The following is a 25,971-nucleotide window of genomic DNA, read 5'->3' as shown; positions in this document are numbered from 1 at the left end:
AGGATGCAGGAGAGAGATATAATGGGTTTATGTTTTTAAAGCAGAAATGCTAATAGTTGATCATAAGCTTCTCCCTGTGCTTAAAATGTCAGTGATTTATTTAGCTTCTGAACTTTTATTTTTAGCAAAAACTTGTTTTTAAAATTTAAACCACTTTTGTGTTTATATAAAATATTAAAAGCTTGGTATACGTTTCATAATATTAATGCATAAAAAATAGAAAGCAAGCTGAAAGTAAAATTTAGCCTAAAATGTACTCCAGGTTTTCCTCATTGAGGCTAATCATTTGCTTCAATTAGGTTTTTAGCAGGCACTGACCCGACCCTATTCCAGCACAGATAACGTGGCCTTTTGCTTGGAAAATGCATGGGATTGCAGTGTTTCTCACCAGACAATAGAAATGTGTGTTAAAGTGCAGAGTCCTGGGCCTAACCCCACGTGACTAAATCAGAACCTCTTGTAGTCACGGCCCAGGAATCGGCATTTTTGCCAGCTCCTTACTGATTGAAGTGGGCTCTGAAGTTAGAAGCTCGCTGGGTAATAAATTGCAGCCATGGATCAGAGTCACAAAAATCTTATACTTAATCGTGCTGTTTAAGCCTGCTGTGATATTTGTATTCGGTTGGCCAAAAAGTTTGCTGAGTTTTCTGTAACATCTTCTGGAAAACCTGAATGACCCATTGGCTAACCCAGTATCTGGAAATAGGGATGATGTAGTTAGGTCAGGGAGGATCCTGTGAACTCTGTGTTGTATTAGTGCTGTGTCTGGCCTACCTGTGATGCAGTGGTCAAGAATCCACTTGCCAATACAGGAGATGCAAGAGACACAGGTTCGATTCCTACGTTGGGAAGATGGCCCAGAGGAGGAGATGGCAACCCAACCCAGTATCCATGGACAGAGGAGCCTGGTGGGCTACAGTCCGTAGCGTCACAAAGAGTTGGACAAGACTGACACGGCACACCACACACACTGGTCTATAGCAAGTGCCAGGCACAGCAATGCTTATTACTATTACATCTCACCCAAATGATGTAATAGCTGCAGGGACTCGTCGTCTCCCTCAAATAAGACCATGGAGAATGTTACCAGAAAAATAACTTTGGAGAGGCATGAAGTCGATGCCAGACCCACAACGCGTTTTTGCAAATACAGTGTTAATTGCTCCACGGCTGCCGCATTGTTCCAAGCATTGTCTGTGGCTGCTGTGGACTCTTTGGCCCACAGAGGAGATGATATTTACTCTCTGGTGCTTGACGGGAAAAGTTCGCCGAGTCCTGCTCTATACAGATGTGGTGTTTCAGTGGAAGCTTCCAGAGGCAGTCAGGCCTTGCTGATGAGAGAGTGCTGGTGGCAGTTGGGGTTCCTCTCTAGGCTCCAGTGCTCCCGCCACACCTGCTGCTTCTATCTCTACGTGGCGCCAGGCCTTCTTCGGACCCCTCTACCACCTCCTTCACACTCAGCCTCAAAAGCAGTGACGGGAGCCTGGACCAGTTCAGCATCCGGGAAGCCTGAAAGCTTCCAAGACCCCCAGGACTCAGGTGTTAAAGTCCCCACAGGCAGTAACACGGGAACGGGACTCAGTTTCTAGAGAACATGTAGCCTTCTCAATGCCAAGTTTGAGTTTACATCTTATCCTGGAAACACACTATTGTTCATCTCCTACCCCTTCTATGTTGGAAACGGCAACCAAACCTGACTGTCAGATGAGAAAGAAAATGCGAAGCTGATATCAAACTGTGGAAGAGTATTATTATGGAAACATTCACGATCTCCTTCTCTAAACATAAAAGTCTAAGTGGAGCTACGACTATTGAAATTTGTGGTTATATTTCACAAATTAAGGTCACCTCCTAGAACTTCTGTTCAGCAAGTGTTCTCTCAGGCCTGAAGTGTTTGTCCAACAATCGGTTCATAATATTTTGATGTTTTCCCAGTGGTTTTAATAATAGAAATAATTCATTTCATTCCAAGAGTCCTAGTTCCATCCTTCTTGTTGGAGGCTCTAACGTTGTCATGGGCTTTAGGTATCTCTGTACTGTGGATTTTTCTATCCAACCCTTAGCATAATTTCCCATGCCCCCTGGGGCAGATGATGGGGTATTTTCATTTTTGCGTGTGTTCATGGTAGTAAAACAGGCATCTGTTAGTCCTTAGAAAAAATGTTGGAGATAGAGACATCAGAATGCTGTTGTTCTGTGTTCACCTTGATTTGATTGTAGGTGCTTTTCTCTCGTATTTCTGCTGCTTTGGTGTTTTGTATCTTTTTCCCTGTGTGTCTCATTTCCCCTTTACTTGGTCCCCTAACTCCATTCTTCCTCATCTCTTAACTGGTAATGATATGTAATGTACCCCTTGGGTCCTGCTTCTTTAACTAGTCATAATATGTAGTATACCCCCTGTGTCCAGTGTTTATACAGTATAACTTGTGTGGCATTAAGTGTTTCTCTTAAACACCCAAACTATAATTAAAAGTCTTTTTCTGTGTCCTTTGATTAATATTCTTATTAGCTCACAGACTCTCTAATAAGGAGAGAGAAAAATTCCTGCCCCTTGTTTTCTTGGCATTTTTTTGCTGTCTCCAACAACAATTTTTTTTTAAAATTACGTTTAATTGTTTGATCAAGTAGATAAAATTCCCCTGATGTTTCCTACTCACTCTAAATTTGAAATACACCTACGGTATTCTTTTAGGCTTTATTGTTTCCTAAACCATCTATTTAAATACAGTCCTAAAGCTTAAACGGAACAATGTTATTGTGGCTAAGAATAATATGTGTAATGGAGCAGTAGATTAGATTTCATTATCATCCTCATAACCATGCAAAAGCCAGAATTCCCACAAAGCACTCAGTAAGTTCTCATGATTATTAAATTTTGCCAGTACCGTGGTAAATTTATAATGGTTACTTGCAGTGATTTGTTAAGTGGAGTGAGGGAAAGAACTTGGCCTTTAAATCCAGTGGGACCTCTCTAAAGCCCTGATGTTTGAAGCTGAAGCATCCATAAGGACACTAGTCAAGGGGAAATCTGTTGCCCATCACTGAACAGATCAGCATTATCTTAATGCATGGTTTTGCTTCATCTGAAGCAAAGCAAGGGGCTTGTAGTGCATTGTTATATTGAGACTTCTATGAACTTGAGAGTGTTTGCAGCCCTTTTATAGGGAGTGGTTGACTTGATGCCTTCATTTCAGTTTCCTTTTATTGCTTATCAGAAAACCTTTATATGTGTTTCATAATCCCAAGTTTTAATTGGATTATGAGATATAACATCAAATTCATGAAGTGAATTGAATGTAAATTTTTAATAGTGAACCTTCCATACTTGTTCTCTGACATTAAAAAATAGATGATTCTGCCATTTGAATTATTCTGTTACACTTTCTGATCCTGCGCTTATGTTCTTGGTTTTCCTCAGCTTAAAATTCCCATCTGCTACTTCCTCCCCACTATATTCCCTCTTCTAACTATTCCAGCTCTCAAAACCTGATTCCTAGTTCATGTGCCATCTGCTCTGAGAAGCTGTCCTGCTTTCCAAAGTCAAAAGGGAATGAGTTCTCTTCTTTTGCATTTGAATTTTTGTAATGTTCGCGGTATTTTGCCTAGACTTCTGTTTCATAGCTATTTTGTTAGTTTTCAATGATAGGTATCATATCAGGCTGAACCATATGAAATTACCATTATCCAACTCTTTTTGATCCGCAGAACATATCAAGTTACTTAAGTCGAACTTCATACTTATTTCATCATGAACTGCACAAACTTTTGAAAATAAATGGTCTGAGTTACTTAAAACACAGCTTGGACTTGAATTTACATGAATTTACATATCTCGGGGAGTTTCATACATGACAAATGTTTTCAAGTAATGTTCGTTGAAATGAGATCAGTTGGACTGTCTAAATTATTGTTGCTTTTTATAAACAGCTAATAATTGATTTGGAAAGAAAGCCTGTTTTGTGAGCCACACCCTTTGAAAGCCAGCATACACAGGGGTCCACCGTGTACTCTGTGTCGGTTATCCAAACCGGCATATTGTCAGATACCTAAAATTAAACTTTTTGTCTCCATCACCACTGCTTGCTTAGTTTTATGTTGTTATCTTTGTTGAAATATTTTTCTTTTCTTTGCCCGTGCTTGTTTTATTTTGCTTTACTTAATGCAGAAATAATAATTATTTTCTAATGTCCCCTTCTCAAAATTTTGTAAACTCTTGGCTGGAAGTCTGTCAGTGTCCTCCTGCCTCAGAAAATACTCTCTGGCTTTCTTTATTTAGTCATGGAAAAAAAAAGAAAATCCTTTCCTTCCTTTGAAATATTTTGTACTTGCTAAAGGTCCAGTTAAATCACAGGACATAAAAGTTGTGCTGACAACCTTGGGCATTCTCTGTCCTTTGCCAGAAATAGCAAACTAGATACTCATCTTGTACAAAAATATGTGTGTGTTTATCCCTGCTAAAAACATCCTGTATTTGGTAGACGGGTAGATGTCTAAGGCAGCTTGTAGTGGGGAATCTTGGGCTAGGGGTGATGAGTTGGGGTTGGCGGGAAGAAAGGATGGTCTGAATGAATGGACAAAATTGTGCATTTTTCTTTATTGACTGACTTTTTAGTTTAATAGCATGCAAGCTGTTTGTCGGTTACATACAGTACACTGTGATTTCAAGACATTTCTTTTTTTAGCTCACTTATACTTTTTTCCTAACTATAAGAAATTTTACATGAGAACAGGTGATTCTAGAGTTGAAAAGAAAGCACCATCCATGAATATGTTGAAATGTTTTATAGCATCATATATAAATATGGTTTTATGAATTTCTTTTGTTCTTTTACTATAAAATACTCTTAATTAGGGTAAAAATTCTCAATGACTGTTTTATAAGCTCTGAGGCATGTATAGACATTTTTTATTTTTAGACAGATCCCAGTGGTTGAGGTTGCTGGGATATGAGATTCTATAAACTATACAGTTGATTTAGTATAATAATTAAATAAGGTAACTTATTCTCTGATAGTGGGATAAGGGAACAGATTACTGTAAATCCATGGAAGGAGGCTTTCCATGTCTGTATATAATGATATGTATGTGTTTCTGCTGATCTGGTGAATAATTCAGTAGAATGAACTAGATCTTATTGAGCCTAAATTGTAAACTCAGAGGTAGAGATCAGTGCACTGTGCCTGGGGTGATGCCTTGCACATGGCAAATCCATAATTATTACCTGTCCAGTGAGGGTTGAGTTGATCAACTAACTACTCATTGTTTAATGCTATGTGATGAACTCTAAGGACATAGAAAAAAACATAATATTAGACTTGATCCTTGAGGTTGTATGTTAGAAGTAGAAACAGGAACCAGTGCATTTATAGAGTGATTGGTGCTGAACTCTTGTCGTACTTAAAGTTACCTTTTAATAAAACAGGTGATAAGCAGTGGTGGTGATAGTGTCATCCAGTTACTGAATACCTACTTTGTACTGTTTATTGTGCTAATTGGTTTACACATATTATTCCAGTGAATCTTCATAATAAACCTGTGACTATTATTATTGTTATTTGGAAGGGATATTTCAAATATTTCAATATATTTCAGATATATTTCATGGATATTTCATATCCATGAAATAAATCAAGGTTCAGTGTATTTCTCAAGATTGCCTAGCAGTTAAGTGTCAGAGCTAGGTTGTGAGGCTTATTGTGTTAGCCTCTTTTACTCCAAGATTGGTCTATGATGGTAGTTGTGTATCAGAGGTTTTTTGGACTCCACAGACCCAGTAGAAGACTTTCGGCTCTCCTAAACAAAAACTGTAAGGCAGATATTGTTGTCAGTGGATTTGGACTCTACCCATTGGTATTAGTGCAGTGATGGGAACAGAGAATGTTGTGGAGGGACTTTTCAGTTGCTTCCTTTGTGTCTTTCAGTATCAGTATTAAAATGGACCCATTTTTAATGATAGTTTCAAGATGATCAGTTTCCATTATAAAACATATTTTACATACACCAATAAAAAGTTGTTAAAAACAAACTGAAGTGTAGCATGGCCGCCATTGTGTTTGAATTACTTTGAGTTAGGAAACGGATAAAATTGATCTCCATTTGCTGGTTTCGCTTTCTTACTTTACACATGTTAATATTTTAACCCAGTCTCTAGGAAACCTATCAGTAGGTTCATGATAGTGATCAGGAGATCTACTGATTGATTGCTTTTTAAAAACCATCTGAGCATTTTTGAACATACACTTCAGTAGTATGTGTTCATATTGTTTGTGCAACAGATATCCAGAATTTTTTCGTGCAAAAATGAGACTATATCCAATAAAACACCGTTCCATTTTTTCCACTTCTCGGGCTGTGGTAACCAGCAGTCTATTTGTCATTGACCTGTTTGATTTCGCACAGTGCCTTGAAGGTTCACCTGCATTGTTGCACGTGACAGGCTTTCCTTTTCAAGGCTGAATAATATTCCATTGATGTGTATCCCACATTTTGTGTGTCTGTTTGTCACTGGACATTTATTTGGGTTGCTTTGACTTCTTGACTGTTGTGAATAGTGCTGCAGTGATGTGTACAACTATCTTCTCTAAACTGTTTTCAGTTCTTTTAGATTTATACCCAGCAGTAGGATTGCTGGATCAAATGGTAGTTTTTTAATTTTTGGAGGAAATGTCGTACTGTTTTCCGTATCAGTTGTACCATTTTACAAACAGTGCAGGGTTTCAATTTTTCCACATCCTTGCCAAAACTTTATTTTATTATTATTATTATTTGGATAGTAGCTATCCTAATGAGTGTGAGGTGTTAGGAAGTCTTTTAAAAGCTCACTGGTGATTCTGATGGTAGAGTAAATGTGTAAACCACTATTTCAGCAAACCTTTGTGTTTCAGGTACTATAACCATGCCAGCTTTAGGAATCATTAGAGTATAGAAAATTTTCTCACTTAGTTCATTGAGAAAAGACTGTGTTTTTTCAAAAATATTGGCTGGGTTGCATTTAGGTACTTTCTAGTTTAAGATTTTCATTGTTTTGTGATTGTGTTTTACATACTGTTTTTTTTTTTCCTTATGAAGATATTTTTATTGTCATTTTTAATTGTGATAAAATGCACATAAAGCTTACCATCTTTTGTTTAGTTCTGGGCATCAAGGATATTTAGATTTTGTGCAGTTCTCACCACTATCTTCAGAACTTTTTTCAAAACTAAAACTTTGTACCCATAAACAATAATTCTCTTCTCCTCCTAGTCCCTGGCAACTGCCATTCTACTTTCTGTTTTTGAATTTGACTACTCTTGGTGTCTCCTATAAGCGAAATCATAGTTTATTTTTTGTGTGTGTGGCTGGCCTGTTTCAAATTTAAAAAATTTGAAAATATTTTGTTGCAGCATTTAAAATATGTTTATTTAATGGACATTTACTGAGTACTTTGGGAATAGAATGCCATATATCTAGACACTCTCTCCCCCAAGTTGTCCTTTACACACTTTAAACATCTCTCAAGGCAAGTTAGTACTATATACTAGTTTAATTGACAGTTTTTTTTCTTACACATAAAATAGCTGTATATTTTACAATCAATTGGAATTTGTATCCAGTGATGGTGCCTGCATGCTAAGTTGCTTCAGTGCTGTCTGACTCTTTGAGATCCTATGGACTGTAGCCCGCCAGGCTTCTCTGCCCATGGGATTCTCCAGGCTGGAATACTGCAGTGGGTTGCCATGCCTTCCTCCAGGGAATCTTCCAGACCCAGGAATCAAACCCACATCTCTTATGTCTCCTGTATTGGCAGGCGGGTTAGGATAGATCATTTCCATAAGGAAAAATAATTACCTAGAAAACATTAATTTAGGGATGCCCTTATGATTCCGAGTAAATGTTTTCATTTAAAGAACAGAAAAGCTATTTGGTATCATTAATCAGTACATGCGAATCATTACTCTGAATGATTATGCTTCATTTATTTTGTGTCAGAATGTTTTCCATACAATAATAGAGAATAAAAGTGCATCGTTAATTACAGGAGAGCAGCTCACACATGTGTGTTGTGTGTATTTCCGTATCATCACACAGTGAGGGAAATTTAATACGAGAAATTATCCTTACAGAAGAGTTGATGATTCAATTAAGTAATAGTATTACATTTATGACCATTTATAATTATGCCTTATAATGGTTTTCAGTAATGTTTCCAAAAGTTTTTAGAAACATTTCTATATATTTGTGTTTTCTAATTCTAAATGAAAAAGCCTCTTTAACAATATGGCTTTTATCTTTGGGGGATACCAATTACATGTGTTAGAGATAAGTGTAACTTTTTTTTTTTTTTTTTGGAATGGAGGCAATTAATTTGCAGAGCTTCACTGTGGTGGGATTTCTGAAAGAGAAGACTAATTCTTGTAGAAAGTTACAGTTCTGTGCATGGAATTTTGGACTTATTCCTTTACCATAAAGATGGACCCTTCCTGATAAGAACTGCTGTGACAGTCTGCCCTTGTGGTTATCATAACTCCTCTGTCCTTCAGTAACGTTCCTTTTAGCTCTTCCCCTTTCCCCTAGCTGTCTGGACTCTTGTCAAAAAACCACAGAACAAACAAACAGAACCCACTTGCAGTATATAATCGCACTATTATAAAAGCACACAGTATTGTCCTGGGTCCAAAAGGCAGCTGAAGGAAGCAAGCCCCCAGTTTGTTTCACCAGCTGCATTTATTTTCAGAGTAGAGGACTTTATAGGTCAATAACTGCTTAAAAGACGTATGTCTCTCTTTTAGAGATGAGAAATTACATAGACAAGAAAAACTTAGGCAGTTTAAATGATGCTACAGGAAAAAGTGGGTGGAGAACAGAATTGGAGAGATTCTTGGAGAAAGTCATAGTCTTTCTCTGAACTCTGTCCTCTCTCTTTTTTTGTAAGAAAGCCAAAATCATTTCAACACTGTTTGTTCAAGCACCAAACAATTTTCAGATGGTTTCTTAAATATTGCTTTTTAGCTTATTCTTACAAGGAGTTTCTGACTTACAATTTTTAAGGAAACTTTGAGTAATTTGTCTTAGAAAACTCATCCTAGTCAGAGCTAGGATTTGAGTCTTCTGATGTTTAGGCCTGTTTCATTTGCAAACATCACACTTAGTGATTCACTAATAACTTCATTACATTTCACTCCCTGCCTCCCAGTTATGATATCATTAATTTCAGTATTGCAGTGTTAACTTAGAGTTAAAATTTTTTGCTCTAGGCTCTGGTTTTTAAAAGCTGTTGAAGCCAAAATTCTTTCAGTATGGAATGTACCTTTGATTTTAGGAAAATATGAAAAAAGAAAATAAGATTTATACTAATATTTTGTATAACACCCATAGTCTATATAAAACTATGAAAAAAACATTTTTAATATAACTGAGAAAATAAACCTACTTATTTCTCTTTTTTTAAAGGAGATTTATTGAGCTAGAATTCACATACCGTATAATTCACCTATTTAAAGTATACAACTCAGTGGTATTTAGCATATTCAGAGTTGTGCAACAATAACCACAATTAATTTTAGAACACAGAAAACCTACTTTTAAAAGTAGAAGTGTTCAGGGACATACGGGTGGTTTTCAGTGTTTGGCTGTTATGAATAGAGCTGCTTTTAAAAGTATACGTAAAAAGTAATCTTTAAATTAATGTCAGAATCGTATGTTTGAAATCCTTTAATTATATGGTAATTATTTCTCAGCTATTTAGTTTTTTTTTTTTTGCCAGTGTGCTGAGGTGAAAAACTTTACTATATGCCCAGCCTTAAAAAAAATTTTTTTTTCATTATTTCTCTGACTTAAGGTTCTCTATTCCTGTTTTTGTAAGGTTTTGGTCAGGAAGGTGAAATGAACAATGTTTGCTTAAACAAATGCCTTTCATATTTTACTGTAGGAGCTCTAAACATACACATGGTTAGATTTCTGTTTTAGTTTATCATTCCCAGTGGGTCCCAAGCCGAAAACCTTATGTAGCATTATTTATTGGGCAGTAGTTCTCAATAATGAATACAGCTTAGAATCACATGAGTGTAAAAAATACTAGTATGTTTATTCCTCAGATATTGTGATTTAATTGATAATTTTGGCATGGTACCCAGGTGCCAGTAGCTGGCAAGTTTTAAGTTTCCCATGAGATTTTCATGTGTGGCCAGGATTAAAACATATTTTAGACTTATGCTATCAAAAACATTTTTAAAAAACAATTTCCCTTTTGTCTGTCTGTCTGAAGCCTGTGAAAAAGAACTGATTCAATCAAGGCTAGATTAAAATGTTGGAGGGGGACCCTGATTAAATCACTAGGTAACACCTTTGAAGCTCATACCCTCCGCACTTAGCAGATGTCTGCTTTGTGGAAGTTCCTTCCTTCTTTCCTTTGACATTTATTAAGTGCCTACTGTCTGTTCCAGCACTCTTTTATACCCTGAGGATATAAATACAATTTGGAGTCCTTCTTACATTTGAGTTGGCAAAAGATGCATAATAAATATTTGTTGAATTGAATAGAATCACAGCTGAGCCCTCTTGGCGTACTGCTATGCAGTGCCTCAGATCCTTTGTAGAAATTATGCCTTTTTGATATCCAGGAACATTCCAAGCATTGTTTGTGATTTCCTCATTTCTCTGCTCAGGGACACCCCAAAATCTAGCCAGGCTTGAGTCATCTGGATAGAGTTGGTTAGGACCGGTGATTGAGGTCTCACTTCTCCATGTATCACAAACACCTGGGTCCTACCGGCAACTGAGTTTTAGGTTTTCTCAACGTCGAGTCAGATGACAGAGAAGAGGAAGATGGGGCTGTAAATGAGAGGTGTGTGTCTCTAAAGGACTTGGTCTTAGAAGGCAGCCTTGCACTCAGTCCCATGGTGCATTTCCTTCCTGAGAGCAGGAAAAGGGGAAGCGTGGTATGTTTCTGTAGTTGTTAATACATGCTTACTGTGTTGATCATCTCTTCTGTGATTCCCTATAGTTGCTACGCTATTTTAGAGTTGACTTTACTTATGGAAAAAAGAGTGCTTAGAACAAAACAATGAAATGTCCCTGTGTGTGCATGTGAGCCCAGGCTGTGTTACATGTATGCAGGCACGCTCACACATACCCTTAAACATATATTTAAGAGTGAGAAAACAGTAGCAGGGTGCTTCCCAGGTGGCCCAGGCAAAGGGCCTGCCTGTAATGCAGGAGGTGTGGGTTCAGCCCCTAGGTCGGGACGATCTCCTGCAGAAGGAAATGGCAACCCACTCCAGTATTCTTGCCTGGAGAATCCCGTGGACAGAGGGGCCTGACGGGCTACAGCCCACTGGTCTCAAAGACTCGGACATGACTTAGTGACTAACCAACAACCATCATTGCTGTAAAACAAACAAACAAAATAACGACAACAATACAAAAACTCATTTAATTTTAGCGTTTCCAGCCTTTCAGCATATAGAAAATACCTCGTGAATAAGACTAAGTGGGTGTGTGTTGCTGGCTTTTGTATCTTGCAGTGGTGCTTATGATGGGTTTGTCACATGGGACAAAAAAGAACAATTTCAAAGTTTAACAAGGCATTCCTCCTGGTTGAATCTTTGCTGCCACTCTTGGCATTATTAAATTTATATATGCAATAGTGAATAATGATATCTAGAGTCGTAGCCTGCCACATGTTTCTAGGAAAATATTGGAAGAAATGCATTCTGCTTTTACTTTATAAGTGAAATGATGTTTAGTTGTCGAGATTTTCCCTCACAGTGTTCCCAGCTCAACTTTTACACTTTTTATTTGGGCTGTTTGGCTTGTTTATTTTGTTTTGCAAAGAGTTTATTCTCTGGACAGGTGTGGATTGGCATGTGCCTTTTAAAGACTTCTGTTTGTTGGGGAGCTAGACATATACCAAAGGAGCTTCTGTGTGGCCATCTTTCGAACAAAGCTTCCTAATTTCAGTGTCATTGAGTCAGCAGCTGGTGCAGTTGAATTCAGAGGAACAAACATACTTATTGAGTGTTTTCTCTAAAAAACAGCCTGAACAAAGCATTTCCTTAAGCAACGCTGAGCAGGATCTGGAACTTCCTATTCCTCAAAAAAGTCTCAGAAAGGTTTGCGGAAGTGCAGAGGTCAACATGACTGCCTGTAACATGTCTCCTCTACCCCCAATCCATGGTAATTGACTCCTTTTAAAAATCTTGTATTTTAGAGTCATAAGATCAGCATCTGTAAATAAAAAGCAAACAGAAAAACAAGGAAACCTAGATTACAAAAAAATAATAGGAATAATCAGTTATTGGTAAGAATCAGTAAATACCATGGTCATATCAGCTAGATCATTGTTAGTAATGTCCAAGAAGTGCATGACACATGTGCTGGTTAATTTAAGAATATTTAAAACATTGTAGCTTATATTATGGTGTGCTATTTTCACATATGATTTTATTTTCTTGCAGATAATTAAGGTGATTAATTGTCTACATAATCTATATTTCTTCTATAAAGATCTTTGAAAAGGTAGAAATTAGGAGTTAGGCAAGAATCCATTCATGCATTTAAAAAAATAAGCATTCTTTCATTACTTTATATAAAAATCATACTTTCAGTCTTTTTTTTTTTTTTTTTAGGGAGTACTCTCATATACCAGACACTCTATTAGTACTCACAGGTAGAAAATAAATGCATGATAATATGCGAAGTGTTAAGTAATAATAAAGGTAAAATTATAAACATAAAATATAATTTGGGGGACAAGGTAAGTGGCGTAGATATGCTTTCATCTGTTTTATTTCCAGATAAACTTCTATTTCAAGGTAAAAATTTTTTTAGCAAGAACTTAAGGGTTCATAAGGAGAAGCCAGACATCTTAGAATGTGAAATCAAGTAGACCTTAGGAACTATTACTATGAACAAAGCTAGTAGACGTGATGGAATTTCAGCTGAGCGCTTTCAAATTCTAAAAGATGATACTGTTAAAGTGCTTTAGTCAATAGCAAATTTGGAAAACTCAGCAGTGGCCACAGGACTGGAAAAGATCAGTTTTCATTCAATCCCGAAGAAAGGCAATGCCAAAGAATGTTCAAACTACTGTACAATTGTGTGCTCTTTTCACATGCTAGCAAGGTAATGTTCAAAAGCTTTTAAGGCAGGCTTCAACAATACCTGAACCAAGAACTTCCAGATGTACAAGCTGGATTTCGAAAAGGCAGAGAAACCAGAGATCAAATTGCCAACATCTGTTGGATCATAGAAAAAGCAAGGAATTCCAGAAAAACATCTATTTCTGCTTCATTGACTACACTAAAGCCTTTGTGGATCACAAAAAAACAGTGGGAAATTCTTAAAGAGATGAGAATACCAGACTACCTCACCTGTCTCCTGAAAAACCTGTATGCAGGAGAAGAAGCAGCAGTTAGCACTGGACATGAAACAACAGACTGGTTCAAAATTGGGAAAGAAGTACGTCAAGGCAGTATATTGTCACCCTGCATATTTAACTTATATGCAGAGTACATCATGAGAAATGCCAGACTGAGTGAATCACAAGGTTGAATCAAGATTGCCAAAAGAAATACCCAGCAACTTCAGATATGCAGATACTACTACCCTAATGGCAGAAAACAAGAAGAAACTGCAGAACCCGTTGATGAGGGTGAACGGAACCAGTGAAAAAGCTGGCTTAAAACTCAACATTCAAAAAATTAAGATCAGGCATCCTGTCCCATCACTTCATGGCAGATAGATAGGGAAAAAGTGGAAATGATGGCAGATTTTATTTTCTTGGGCTCCAAAATTACTGCAGACTGTGACTGCAGCTATAAAATTAAAAGATGCTTGCTCCTTGGAAGGAAAGCTATGACAAACCTAGAGAGCGTATTAAAAAGCAGAGACAACACTTTGCCAACAAAAGTCCATAGAGTCAATGCTATGGTTTTTTCAGTAGTCATGTGTGGATGTGAAGAGCTGGACCATAAAGAAGGCTGAGCGCCAAAAAATTGATGCTTTCAGAAACATTGGAGTGGGTAATCTTTCCCTTCTCCAGGAGATCTTCCCAACCCAGGGATAGAACCCAGGTCTCCCACATTGCAGGCGGATTCTTGACCAGCTGAGCCATAAGGGGAGCCCAAGAATACTGGAGTGGGTAGCCCATTCCTTCTCCAGGGGATCTTCCCGACCCAGGAGTTGAACTGGGGTCTTCTGCATTGCAGGCGGATTCTTTACCAATTGAGCTACTAGAGAAGCCCCCTTTGAATAGCAAGAAGCTCAAACCAGTCTATCCTAAAGGAAATTAACCCTGAATATTCATTAGAAGGACTGATGCTGAAGCTCCAGTACTTTGGCCACCTGATACAAAGAGCTGGACTCATTGGAAGAGACCCTGATGATGGGAAAGATTGAGGGCAGGAGGAGAAGGGGATGACCGGGGATGAGATGGTTGGATGGCATCACTGACTCAATGGATATGAGTGAGCAAACTCTGGGAAATAGTGAATGACTGGGAAGCCTGGCATGCTTCAGTCTATGGGGGTCAAAAAGAGCTGGACATAACTTAGCTACTGAATAACAACAATGAGGTTTGGATACTGCCCCTACTTTCTGTACTTTTGTAGTCTACGTGTCAATGAGATACTGCTTTCTTGTTCCAGGGGAATAAAAGATTTAAGCAATGTTATTAGATTATATTGTGTTTTACATTTTTCTGTTTATACATGTAGAATTTCTGATACTTTTCCATCAGCATTTATTTACAATAAGAAAAATCACTGTATAGGGTCTAATTTGTGGCCAGTCGAGAAAGGTGTTGTTTTCTTGTAATGCCATAATGTCCTTGCCCCATAAAATAATTAAGTTTCTTTATGTTACTACTTATTTCTGTTGAATTAATTTTAGTTTTCTATTAATTTTTGTAACTTAAAAATAACTCTGACTCACAGATTAAGGAATTATTTTATGTAGTTTTACTACCTGACTTACAAAATAGTGACTTTTCGTTTCCTAAATCTAATGCATATTTCTCTCAGGTTTTAGTGAGATATTCCTGAGTATACTGAGGCCAGGATTAGGTACACAGGTCGTGTTAGAGCATCCATGACAGGTACGATTCTATAGATTATTTGGCTTCTGTTTCTAGGCCAAGACACCATAGTATTTTTACGTGGCTCTCTCTCATTCTCATGAGCATTCAGTTGTAAGTGGATATTTTCTTTAAAATGCATTATTTAATAAGATATGGTGGTTAATACTGTGAAGAGCATCACAGCTCTGCAAAGGTAATATCTGCTTTATTTTTAGTTCTATTTGGTAATGTTTAAAACTTTAAAATGTGTTTGAGTTAAGAGAATTCGTCCCTAGAGAGAGATCTTCTATGAGTTGTTCATTGTGCCTTTGCACAGATTTCCTACGTTTATTTATAACTTACCACCCATGATTCCATAGACACCTAAAACTGATTTTTTGTTGTCAAAAAATGATTTATCAGGGAAATTTTACAAACCCACTTCCAGCGTCTCAGTAGGCCCTGGCATTGCACACAAGGGGGTGTTTAAACTACATTGCCTGCCTTTCTCATTCCTTTTCCCCAAACAGATGCCATTCTCACCCTCATGGATTAATGTTTGTGTCACCAAGACAGTAGGTCTCTGTGTCAAGAACTTCTTCTCACTTGGCCGATTTTTGGTCTCATCAGAGCCTAATTCTCTCACCATTCCTACTCTCTCCTCTGAGACAGGTGACTTATATGAATTGGGGCTGCCCTAACGTTGGCCGTCTTAGAATCTGGGTCTTTCTGGCTTTTCTCAGTTGGTGCCCCCTCTGTGTCTCCCATAGCTGTTTTCATCACCTCCTCTGTCTATGAAAATCTTTAAGGTTATATCATCTTAAGAATGCCAACTTTTTCCATTGTGTTTTTCCATTCCCTAAGAAGTGCCTTCACTTTCTTTTTCACTTCATTTGAAGGAATGTTTCTTAAAGAGCTCTTTTCCACTTCTTGATCTTACAACTCCAACTCAAGGTCCTGAGCTGATGCACCTGCTGCTAAGCCCAAACATCTCCTTTTGATTGTATAGTGGCATTTCAGACTTACCATGTGTCCATGGTTGAATTCTTTTTTTTTTTAATCCTGCATTTCCTGTTTTTGTTTTTTAACTTATTTTAAACAATTAATTTTGTATTGGAGTATAGTTGTCTTACAATATTCTGTTAGTTCCTACTGTACAGCAGAGTGAATCAGCTATATGTATACACATATCCCGTCTTTTTTGGATTTCATTTCCATTTCGGTCACCATAGAGCACCCTGCGCTATACAACAGGTTCTTGTTAGTTACCGGTTTTATATATAGTATCAGTAGTGTATATATGTCAGTCCCAAGCTCCTAAATCATCCCTCCTCCTTCTCCCTCCCCCCACTCACTGTATTCATATGTTCAATCTCTATGTCTGTCTAGTTTTGCTTTGCAAATTCCTGTGTTTATTAAGGAATCTTTGACCACCAGGTGCTACATCCCTAAACCTGGGAACTATCCATGACTCACCACTGTCGTCTCTCATCAGTCACCACGTCAGGCTGATTTTACCTCCTCAATATTGTTCTTCTGTTATTTTATGATTTTTAGTAGACTGTTTTTATAACCTCATGTCATCACTGGTCTCTTTCCTTTCTGTATTGTCTCCATCCGTTCGCTTAACTGGAAAGATACTTTGCTAAAATATGCGTGTGATGGTGTCATTCTTTTGTTTTACGTTGAATGATTCCCTACAGTTTATGGTCTGAAACTTAAATAGCGTAGTCCCGGGTGATAACGCCTCCCGCTCTCCCTTCCCAGTCTTGCGCAGTTTGGGAACTTTTGGTGTCTGTTCCTCTGGTGCTTCCTAGTGTGGCTCTGGTTTGTCATGTGGGCCGTGTCATAATATGCCTTCCTAACCAGCACCCAACACCTGAAAGCACGCGTTAGGCCTCGCCTGCAGTCTTACTGACCCTATCAATTCAGTCTTCTCTAGACTGAGTTAGTTATTTTCGTTTTGACACTTCATGTTTATTTACAGCACTCAGTATAACGCCCGCAGTGCAGGAAACCCCAGTTCGATTCCTAGGTCGGGAAGATCCCCTGGAGGAGGGCATGGCAATCCACTCCAGTATTCTTGTCTGGAGAATCCCCATGGACAGAGGAGCCTGGCGGGCCACAGTCCATGGGATTGCAAAGAGTCAGACACAACTGAGCAGCCAAGCACAGTATAATGGGTAGCTGCTTCTGTTAGCACATCCATCTACCCCATTAAACGGTGATGTACTGGAGGGCTAAAACCTTCTTTGTATTCAGTCTCTATGTTACTGCCTGGTACATAGTAGACTTTCTTCACAAAAGAAGTAAGAATAGTAAAACTTTCCTCACAAAAGAAGTAAGAATCAATAGTTGATCAGTAAGTCAGAAAAGTTATTAAAATACAGAAATATAAACATAATGTATACATATCTAGATTATTTTAGACATAGAACTTATACATGTTTTTTTTTTTCCTATTACAAACCTTTTGTAAGACTAAGATGTTTTCTTTCAGTATGAATCCACAAATGGGATTCAGTATTATCTTTCTTACCAAAACCAATAGTGGATTTTATGTTATTTCCAATTTGTTTCTTTTAAAAGTGAAATTAAAGTCCTTTGAAAGATATTTTCCCATTGTACAGTTATGATGTCCATGGCTTATTCACTGGCAGCTTTAGAAATTATTGCTTTATTATGGACTAAGCCTTGAAAATCTTGAAAGCATGCAACATATTTTTCATAGAAAATGAAAATTTTCTTTTCATGCTCCAGTTTCACTTCTTTGCTACATCACTGAATAAAAATCACATTATTAAAATATAACTGCATAAGCAGGTTTAGGGTCAAAACTACTCTTGCTACAAATATGCTCAGATGATGGCAGCAGAGACTCTCACTCTGCTCCAGAAGGAGACTGCTGGTGGGGAACATCCCTGGTGCATCAGTCAGTATGATTTCTCATACAAGGGGAGTGGAGCTCATTGGTCCATCTGAACAGTTGGTTAAGTGGAAGTTGGTTCAAAGCCTTCGACCATGTTTGTCTGATTGATGCTGAGAAGATGGTTATCTCGGTTACTTGGCATTTTGGTATTAAAAGAGCTGGCTAGAAACGTGCCTGCTTTCCTGTGCACTCTGTCCTCAACATCAGTTATAAAAATGTTGAATAAGACCACTTGGAAGCACCTGTCTTCTGGACATCCTCGCGTTTGTACATCTGTTCGTGTCATTTGTCTCCTGCTTCAATCACAGTAAAATGTAATTTTAAAAACCGATCTTGGGTTTACTCCAGTCTCTTGATGGCTCTCCAGTAGGATGAGTGCTCAGCAATACTCTGCCATCAATTCCTGTTTGTTTTTGTGTCTCAACATGTTTTCTTCACTACTTGAAACTCCTTCATTTTAAAATTTCTGCTTGGGCATCCTCGTTAGCAACTGCATCCCCTGCACAGGGGCTGGTTGTAATGAGATTTTTTTTTAACTTAACTTTTTAATTGGAATATAGTTGGGTTATAATGTTGTGTTAGTTCCTGCTGTACAGCAAAGGGAATCACTTATACATATATCCTCTTTTCTTGTATTTTATTCCCCTATACGCCATTCAGTTCAGTTCACTGTTAGTCACTAGTCGTGTCTAACTTTTCAGGATGCCATGGGCTGTAGCCTGCCAGGCTTCTCTGTCCATGGAATTCTCCAGCCAAGAATATTGGAGTGGATAGCCATTCCCTTCTCCGGGGGATCTTCCTGACCCAGGGATCAAACCCAGGTCTCCTGCATTGGAGGCAGGTTCTTTACCATCGAAGCCACCAGGGAAGGCCAGTAATTAGAATTTTATATTTGAGCCGACAGTTCTCAAATTCCACCTTGAATCCTTCACTGTGTGATAATGCCAGTTGAATTTTTGTTACATCTTATTTAACAATTAGATTTAGACCCGCCTTTAAACGACTTTGTTAGTCTTTGATTTAGGTCCTGCAGTTTCTCTGTTGCAGAATTGGTATTTGCAATACTCTTAATATTTTCACTGTTTTTTTCTGCCTCTCTCATGCTAAAGTACATTGCTGTATGCTTTGCAGAAAATCTTACTTTGCTTCCCAAAGTATTATCTTTTTAAGCAACATTTTTTCTTTATTGGCTTTGGAGGACTTTGTAAGGTTACTGTCAAATTTTTTCTTGGCAGGCCTGATTAGTAGCTTGTCCTTGACCTACTAATCTTTGAGGGTCTCCTTGTATTCCTTGATAGGACTCTCATTCCGGTTTTTGAAAAGCAGTTAGCTCTGTGTGTCCCCTCCGACCCTGTTTCCTCTAAACCTCTACCCAGCACTTAATCGTTTGAATCCCTGGCAAATGTTTATCTTGAGCTATGGATAAGGTCTTTAAAATGGTCTTCAAAGTACCTAGGTTTATTTTCTTTAAGCTGTGTGTTTCCTTTTTAGGAATAATGCCCCATTTTTTTTTTTTTTTTTAAAGAATTGGCTAATGACATGTTATTGCTGTATTCCAAGGTTGGAGTGATGGTGCTGTCTTTTTAAAAACAATTTATTGAAGTACAGGTGATTTCCGGTACTGTGTTAATTTCTGTGTTACAGTGAAAGTTACATATTTTACACATATATGCACATTCTTTGCAATTATGGTTTATCTCAGGGCATTGTCCTGTACAGTAGAACTTTGTTCCGTTTATCCATCCTATATATACTGTTTTGCCTCTGTTAATTCCAAACTCCTGATCCTGCCCTCCTGCACCCATCTCCCCCTTGACAACCACAAATCGTTTTCCACGTCTGAGTCTGTTTCTATTTTGTAGATAAGTTCATGTGTCACATTTTGCGTTTCACATAGAAGTGATATGATACAATATTTGTCTTTCTCTTTCTGACTGACTTTGCTTAGTATGATAATCTCTCCTTAGTTTTGCCAGCACTTTCCCAGTCTTTGATTTTTCAATGTTAGGTGAAAACTCTTCAATCTGACACTCAGAGAAATATACTCATATTACATTACAATTTTTCTTGGTGTTTTCTTTTCACTGTCTTATTGAAAACTCTGAGGCTGCTATATAAAGGATCAGAAAAGCAGTGCCTCATAGTTGACTACACAGGCTTTTTCAGTATACAGTGTATATGAGTTGGAAGTGGCTATATTTCATAATGAAAGACAATTATTTATGGATAAAGAAAAGCATGCTAGACTGTTAGAGCAAGTAGCTTAAGAAAGCAAGTGTTCCAAATATTCACCATCTGCTTCAGTAGACATCTTGAGAATAATAGAGGACACTCTGAAACCCCCAAACAGGCTTCTCCATTTCCACTTCTCTTTCACCTTCTCAGTATCATCTCTGCATCTGCTGGCCTTGCTAGTCTATAGATAGGAATGGACACTATCATCCACAGAATTCACATTTCCTGTGCTGCCCCTACCTGCTCCTGCAGGACTTCCAGCCTCTTTTTTAAAAATTAGTTTTCATATCGGAGTATAGTTGCTTTCCAGTGTTGTGTTTGTTAGTTTCTGCTGTGCAGCAGAGTGAATCGGCTATATGTATACATATATCTCCTCTTTTTTTGGGTTTCCTTCCCATTCAGGTCACCGCTGAACGATGACTGGTGTTCCCTGTGCTATTCCGTAGATTCTCATTGTTGTTGCTAAGTCACTTCAGTCGTGTCCGACTCTGTGCGACCCCATAGACGATAGCCCACCAGGCTCCCCCGTCCCTGGGATTCTCCAGGCAAGAACACTGGAGTGGGGTGCCATTTCCTTCTCCAATGCATGAAAGTGAAAAGTGAAAGTGAAGTCACTTAGTTGTGTCCGACTCTCATTAGTTTTCTGTTTTATACGTAATAGTATATGTACGTCAATCCCATTCCCCCAATTCATCCTACCCTTTCTTCTCTCTTCTTGGTGTCCATTAATTTGTTCTCTGCTTCTGTGTCCATAGTTCTGTTTGGCAAGTGAGATCATCTCTATCATTTTCTAGGTTCCACATATATACATTAATAAACAGTACTTGTTTTTTTCTTTCTGATTCACATCATTCTGTATAGCAGTCTCTAGGTCTATCCATGTCTCTGCAACTGACCCCCAGCCTCCCTTAAGGGCTACCTTAATCCTTCTGTGTCTGGGTGCCCAGGGACATCTTATATGTGTGGATGAGTTATTCCATCTGCTGGTACCGTGAAGTCTTCTTTATTTTTGTCTCTTGCTTGGTCACATCCTCTTTTCCGAAAGTCCCCGAGAAGGCCTCATCATTGCTGGTTATAACTCCTGTAAGAAAGAATCCTAATTCTTGTCTAGAGGCATCACTCAGAGCCCTCCAGGCTGTGAGCCCTTGAGTAGAAGAGAGAATGTTCCTTCAGGTCACACTCTGTAGCTGGGGTCCTAAGCCATGTTGCTCATATACTTTCTCCATATCACTCCTAACACTGCTTTATTGCTTAGAAACTGGGGACTTATCTTGAAGCAGGGGCATATAGTAACTATTCTCTGTTGCTGGTTGCTCTGCCTCCATTCTTTACCCAGTATGATGGAAAACAGCACAACAGAAACAATGCTAATATCCTCATTCTTGAGCCAAGGACCAAAATGGATTCGAATGGATGCAAGTGGATACGTATGGGCTCAGGGAATTTCCACATCATTGTATTTACCTACGTATGTCTCTTCCTTTCAAATTAGGAACTTCTGTGAAGTACACGGCTTCCCTGGGGGCTCAGATGGTAAAGAATCTGCCTGCAGTGTGGTAGACCCAGGTTTGATCCCTGGGTCAGGAAGCTCCCCTGGAGAAGGGAATGGCAACCCACTCCAGTACTCTTGCCTAGAGAATTCCATGGACAGGAACCTGGTGCGCTACAGTCCATGGGGCTGCAAAGAGTTGGATACAACCGAACAACTAACATACACAACTTTGAAGTAGTTACATGAGTGTGTATTTAACATTTGAATTTCCCCCACTGAAAAATAGTATTTTGAATATGAAGGTGATTTACAGTTTTAAATTTTATTAGTATGTATATATACCAGTATGAAGTGTGTGACTACAAATCACATACACAGTAGTAGTAATATAAGGGGTATGTGTGTGTTTATGGCACAAAGTAGTATGGTACATCTATGAGTAAGTTGTAAGAACAAACTGGACAGTAGTGTGATTGATGCACATATGTACATACGTGTGTATGCAAAGAAATGTGTGTCAGAGTAGTGTAATGTATGTGTATATGTATATATGAATTCAACACAGTGGTGTGTCTGAATCAGAGTAATACAGTTTGTGTATGAGAACTGGGGGCAAGCAAGCATGTGTGATATGTATGTTTGTATATGTTTCCAACACGTAGTATAAGGTGAGAGTGTGTGTGTGTGTGTGTGTGAGAGAGAGAGAGAGAGAGAGAGAGAAACAGAGTAGTATAGTATAATTGGGAAAATACAGGATAAATAAAGCATATTGATTCCAAAATGAGAACACCTCCGTGACTTTGTATAAATCACATGACTTTTCTAGGCACCACTAGTAAAAATCTTGTATTTTACTAGATCTAACTACTGTCCTTTATGATTCTAAAATTTGATGGTTAGTGCAGTCACCATCTGAAACTACTTAGCCTGTTCCATCACTGTGTGAATTATTCTGTCTGTAATGACATTTATAACTGACTGTTCTGCATTTAGAATCTCTTGTTATATCCTTGTTTATTAGCTTCTGTGGGAGAGAGACATAACTCTTTAATTTTCATGGTTATTTTCCTGAACTATGCCCAAAATGACCCCCAATTTTTTTTTTTTTTTTAGGGAATTCAACACTTTGGCTGTCCTATTAAAAAAAAACACACCAAGTTTTCTAAATCTTTGCATTAACATAAGGAAAACCTTGCAGCAGGCCGTCTCATCTTGTTAAGGCCACCTGGCTCTATAATACCTAACTAAAGTGATTGAGAGAGTGAAAGCCTTGAAGGCAGTATTCATGTTTGTAGACAGTACATAGATAATACGTGCCACATGCTACATACTCGGCATATATTTATAGAATGAACAAATGATCCTACAATAGAGCGTGTTTTAATAATTCACTGTCATCTATGTGCCCATGTGTTTTCTGATGATTCCTTTGTGATGTTTTGGTTGGAGCTGGTGGAGAGGTGTCACGTCGTCATGGCTGCAAGATGGCAGTGCTGTTTAGATGCTGCTGGTGACTGTGACAAAGGGGAGAGGAAGTGAGGGGCAGTGGGAGCAGGGTGTTAGCACTTTTCTGTCTTTTTGGAGCAAGTTCCTGCACCCCTTTTAGAGGAACCATCTTAAATCAGTGAACCACATTATTTCATTAGCTCGGTATCCATAGAGTCATATGGGAGCTCTTCCTCTGGGCATAAATCTTGTGTCCATAGGGCACTGAAGCAGTTAATCTAAATGCTCTGTTTTAGAATCAAAGTGAGTGCAGACCTAGCACTGAGTTATGATACTGGGATGTCAGAGGCTCCTACTTTCCTTCTAGAATAGTCTCTCACTAGCATGTATTTACTGGAAAGGGAAGTCAAAAAGCTCTATAAGGGAACATGATAAACATTAAAAGAAAATTTGGTAATCTAATACAAAAGATCAACTTTTCCACTGCATGAAATACCTTGTGCTTCTTTGAATTAATTTTGAAATCCGTTTGAGCATTCATCACTAAAGCTTGCCGTGGTTGCAGAAAATGCCTTGTAGAGGCCCTTAGTCAGCTTCGGTTGATTAGGTGTAGTGGTGATTAATTCTTACTTTGATACCTTGTCAGCCTTCTTATTTGTAGAAAACGCGTAAAGATGAGAAATAGTGCTTTAAAAGTGTGAGTGATTATTAGTTATCGCACATGTTCTTCAGGAAGCTACCTGGCCCTAAAAATGAATGAAATGAGGACGTGTTATGGAATATAAGGTTGGTTTCCCAAGCAGTTTGGATGTCCTTAAAGTTGAGCCTGAAAAATACTAATCTAGCCTCCAGGTTGTTTCATCTTGGCTGTCAGTTTTTAGTAGCTCTTTTCATTCAGGCCTCCCCGCAGCATTTGGACATTTTGGCGTTAAGGTTTGACTCTAACCTCAGCAAAGAGACTTCTTCCAGAGTCAAAATGAAACCGAATATTCATATTAGGGGGCGCTGGGGAAAGGAACACTGCCTTCACTTCAGAAGCAGACTGCAGGCGAGTTCCGCCAACTGGCCTGTTTGTGAGAACTAGTGAAGTCATCAGGCTGGAGCTATTTTCATGCCCTGACACGGTGCTCCAAGGCAGCTGGAAGTGCTGCACAGAGGAAGCTCCGAGAGAGAGCGGTTTTCAGAAGCAGAAAATTTGCCTGCTGACTGACAGCATCACCATTTCACACCGGCTGGGACTCTGACATCTCCAGGAAGCACGAGGGCTTGTGTAACAGCCCAGGCAGAAGGAGGACGGAGAGCGTTTCTAGCCTTCCCATGTTATCTGGAGCAATGTGTCAATATCAAGGCACCAGGGCTGTCCAACAGAGTAGGGGCCCCTGGGTAAGGAAGATGGTGCTGGTGGAAAGCTGGAAATGCAATCTTTTTTGTTTTTAGAGCAGCAAGACATTTCTTTTTTTTTTTTTTTAATACTTCTAAGCATTTAATTTTTAAATTTAATTGAAGGATAATTACTTTACAATATTGTGATGGTTTTTTGCCATAGATCAACATGAATTGCCCACAGGTATACATGTATTCCCCTCGCCCACCCCCCGCCCCAGTTCCTGAACCCCTCTCCCACTTCCCTCCCCACCCTATCCCTTTGGGTGGTCCCAGAGCCCTGGCTTTGGGTGCCCTGCTTCATGCATTGAACTCACAGTGGTCATCTGTTTTACGCATGATAATGTACTTGTTTCAGTGCTATTTTATAAAATCATTCCACGTTGCCTTCTTCCACTGAGTCCAATTCTGTTCTTTACGGCAAGACAGATTTCTATTTTCTTTTCCCTTTTTTTAAAACTCAGATCAGAAATGCAAAGCCTGGCCTTTCTGCTGGCATAGTCCTGTAGGGGTTTATGAGCAAAGTAAAGGAAGTGGGATGTGGACCATGTATAATTTATTAGCATATTGAAAAACAAATTGAATACTGTGCTGGACAGCAAAGGACCGCAGAACAGCCCCAACATGGGAGAAAGTACTGTTCCATTGTCCGTTGTATCTCTGAAACCCTTAAGAAAAAGATCTATCACTTGTAAACATTTTTTTTTTAATATATATAACCTGAACTACATTTAAATTTTCTGATTCTGAACTCTGCCTTGTGGGCCTCCACACTGAAGATCCTTCAGAAAAGCATAAGTGAATATTTGATTTGAGAATCACCTACCGGATGTTGTTTTAACCACCTCTGAAATGGTCTAAAAATGTACACAGAGCTCAGGCCCTTCGGAGACTTAGAAAAAGTCCAGGGACCTCTCAACCAAATGGAGATAAATTTAGAGATAATGAGAACTAAGTTTGAGCATGAGAAATTCGCTCCTTTTCAGCTTCACTGATGCAAGTATTTTCAATTCAAAAAGCAAGAGGTGTCCTCTGATAAGTAGTTTCCTACAATAGGAGTGAATCAAAGCAGACACTCTTTAGCATGAGTGCACTTAGGGGTCATGGCTGTGCACGCTGCCATGATTCAACCCTGTTGAGCAATGAGACGTCAGAGACAGGAAGCCGCCTTGTTTATTAGAAGTAGGGTAACCACAGTCTCAGCCAACTGAGGAAGGTTCTGCTGGCACTTTCATTCTGAATAGCAAACCCTAGTGCAAGGGAAAAAAAGCCAAAGTGTTTGGTATAGGTGTTTATATACGACTAAAGAGCTCTTGTTTACTTCTTAATTTTTTATTTAATTAAAAGAGCACAACCCTTACATTTCTTATTCTGTAACAGTTAACAGTTTAGCAGGGCTCTGATAGAAGTCAAGGATGAGAGGGCATGGCCTGGATTTCTGCATATTCGAAG

The 25,971-nt window shown here is 38.6% G+C and overlaps 1 protein-coding gene across 9 annotated transcripts in view; it reads left to right on the top strand.

Moving 5' to 3' along the window:
• KLF12 (KLF transcription factor 12) overlaps positions 1-25,971 on the top strand; it is a 521,468-nt gene that overhangs the window by 54,087 nt on the left and 441,410 nt on the right. For 3 of the 9 annotated variants that reach the window (XM_060394530.1, XM_060394528.1, XM_060394526.1), the window contains one exon: positions 1-25,971. This exon is cut by the window's left edge. The exons of the other annotated variants lie outside the window; for them this stretch is intronic. The gene's annotated coding sequence lies outside the window, so the exon portion shown is untranslated. 9 annotated transcript variants of the gene reach the window in all.

Source organism: Ovis aries, chromosome 10 (assembly GCF_016772045.2).
Source record: "Ovis aries strain OAR_USU_Benz2616 breed Rambouillet chromosome 10, ARS-UI_Ramb_v3.0, whole genome shotgun sequence".
Taxonomy (NCBI): domain Eukaryota; kingdom Metazoa; phylum Chordata; class Mammalia; order Artiodactyla; family Bovidae; genus Ovis; species Ovis aries.
The sequence above is the reverse complement of the archived record's forward strand: the minus strand, read 5'-3'. Positions and strand labels throughout refer to the sequence as shown.